The sequence below is a fragment of the Zingiber officinale genome, chromosome 8B (assembly GCF_018446385.1).
Source record: "Zingiber officinale cultivar Zhangliang chromosome 8B, Zo_v1.1, whole genome shotgun sequence".
Classification (NCBI taxonomy): domain Eukaryota; kingdom Viridiplantae; phylum Streptophyta; class Magnoliopsida; order Zingiberales; family Zingiberaceae; genus Zingiber; species Zingiber officinale.
Genome location: NC_056001.1, coordinates 56,182,067 through 56,184,868, shown reverse-complemented (window position 1 = coordinate 56,184,868; position 2,802 = coordinate 56,182,067). Strand labels below are relative to the sequence as shown.

Here is a 2,802-nt window from a genome sequence, read left to right as displayed (position 1 = left end):
TAGTTGATTGACAATTCAAATAACTTGACTAACATTAATGTAAGATTGTTGTTGGAATTTATTCATGACCATTTAGAGGCCTATAAAAAAAAGTAAGGGAAGCTTGAAAAATAAGAATTCTCCTAAAACAATAAAAAGAGTTTATATTCCTCATTCCTCAACAAAATTTATTTTTCATTTTTCATATTGAGTTTGTGGTTTTTAACTTCAAGCTCCATATTTGTTATGAAAGCTTTTTAAAATGTTTTTACCTTTAAAATGTTCTATGATGAAAAAGTTATAATGACTTTTCTAGGATTGATTGCGAAATAAAAACATTAGGATTTTGATCCATGAAAAAATATTTTATATTTTATATTTTATATTTATGTTTTTATTTTCACTACTTATTCTTAATCTTAACAAAATAGAAATATTTTAACTTTCATATTTGCTTTGGAAATATTTTCAAAACACCTCTCTAATCCTAAAAAAAAGTAAGGGAAGCTCAAAAAAAAACTCCCCTGAAAAAGGTGTTTATGTTGCTCATTTCACCACAAAATTTATATTTATTTTATTATTTTATTATTTTATTATTTTTTTATTTTCAGCTTAGGTGTTTAGCTTCAAGCTCCATGCATATTTGTTACGAAAGCTTTTTAAAAGATTTCTTTTTCTCTCTCAAAATTTCTATAATGAAAAAGGCATAATGAATTTTCTAAGATTGATTCACGCTGTTGAAAAATAAAATAATTAGGATTTTGATCCATGATAAAATATTTTGTGTTTTTTATTTTCGCTTCTTGTTCTCAATCTTAACAAAATAAAAATGTTTGAACTTTCATATTTGCAACGGAAATATTTTCGAAACATCTAAGTTGTCTCTCTAATCCTAACATAATGAAGTTTTAGATTATATTTAGTCCCATATCGTTAAAATAACAAGAAGTAAAATGTGAAAGCTTTTATTAATGCATGTGGACATGGACCTTTGCTCCATACTTACCTGGACGAGGTTTATGGGCGATCAAGAAGGCCTATGACCTAGCCCAATGACCTCCATTGCACTTTGGAGGGGCATTGGTCTACCATCTCCCCAAGTTGGGAGAGTGGACGTCATAATTTGTGGTAGTGGGGTACGCGTTCGCGCGACCTTGCCTAAATCAAAAAATAAATTTGTAATTCTAATATTATTATTATTAATTTTTATTTTGCATGATCTAATCTTATTTAATCATGTTTTGGGTAAATTTGAAACCATATACACTCATGGGTGATGTTTTGGTGCAAATATATTCAACTAGTTGAGTTGATCAAGTGGTTTTCATTTAATATTTTATTTGATGTTTTGGTGCAAATATATTCAACTAGTTGAGTTGATCAAGTGGTTTTCATTTAATATTTTATTTGATTGAGGTTTGTATGTTGAGGTGAAAAAATTTGACAAGTTAAGGAAGTCCAAATAAATCAAGATAAAGAAAAGTTGACAAATAGAGAAGTTTAAATAGGTCAAAAGTTAATTAAGTAATTGATAGTGAGGTTTAACATGTATAGATAAAAGAGAGATCCACAAAGATCTTTGCAGATAGAGAAGCTTGAGTGAGGTAGGTGATAATAGGATGCTTTGCTTAAAATTAAAAAAAGGTTCTTTTTCGAGTTAAATCAACTAAACGAGCTTTCAGTCAGCTGTCAAAGGATGAGTCAATCGACTAGTCAACTAGATTCTCAATTAAAATTGAAATTGAAATTGACAATAATTATTCATTTTGACTTAAGGTCTCTAACTTTAAGCTCTAAACTTGTTACAAAAGTTTTTATCACACTTATTATTTCATAGGCCTTTGTGAAAAATTTCTTCCCTAGTTGCCTTTAAACAGTTTCATAAAGGAGAAGGTTTAGTGGTTTTCCGAGGTTGACTTACCTTGTAAGTCCATAGAAACATTAACGTTTTAACCATGATAATATTTTTGTGTTTATTGTTTTATGTTTTCACCGCTTATTTTTAATATTAACAAGCACAAATGTTTTATATTTGCATTATAAAGATTTTCCAAACCTCAAGTTTAGCCCTTCTTAATTATTATATTAAATTGTTTTGTTTATTTTAATCTTAATTTTATCAATAATAATTATTTTTTATGTATTAGATGATTGGTTTTATTTAATCATTTTACATACATTCTTACATTTTCAAAAAATTAATATAATATAAGAAACCCAAAAATACAACTATATTTCTTGAAAGAAGTTAATTTAAAACTATATAATTAGTTAATTAGGTTAATAAAACATATACACTCACTCATGGGTGATGGGTTGGTGCAATCATACAACGAGTTCACGAATACCATCAATTTCTCAAATTAGTCAATAAGGACCAACCCTACATATGCTTATACTTTTACATCTCTTTAAAAGTCATGGTAAGATCTAGGTTTATTCAATAGTGTAACGACCACCCTCCTTACTATAACTCTCTAAGGGTGGACTCTACTTAACTACTCATTCTACTTAACTGATATTGCTTACTCTAAAGATAGTAACACTTAACCCCCTTTAACTGAACCGGAAAATAAGAACAAAACATGTAACTTATAGCAACTAATGCATGAAATTCAAGTGTAATGACTGTATCATATTAAAATTTCCAGGCAACCTTAGCTAACAATAAGGAAAATAGTTAACCCATCAATGAATCCCCTAGCAGCACGAAATAGAAAATCCGATTCCAAAATTTTCTTATCAACTTAAATAAGGAATTAATCTTAATAAATTCTTTAGCAAGGTCCCAAGGCTTCCATAGTCCAGACATCACACATCCAT

General features: G+C 28.4%; 1 non-coding gene across 1 annotated transcript; it reads left to right on the top strand.

Annotated features, from left to right (window-relative positions):
* Positions 1–977: 977 nt before the first annotated feature.
* LOC122018115 lies at positions 978–1,136 on the top strand. The gene has a single exon (XR_006121584.1). It is a non-coding gene; the product is annotated as a U1 spliceosomal RNA (small nuclear RNA).
* The last annotated feature ends 1,666 nt before the right edge of the window (positions 1,137–2,802 follow it).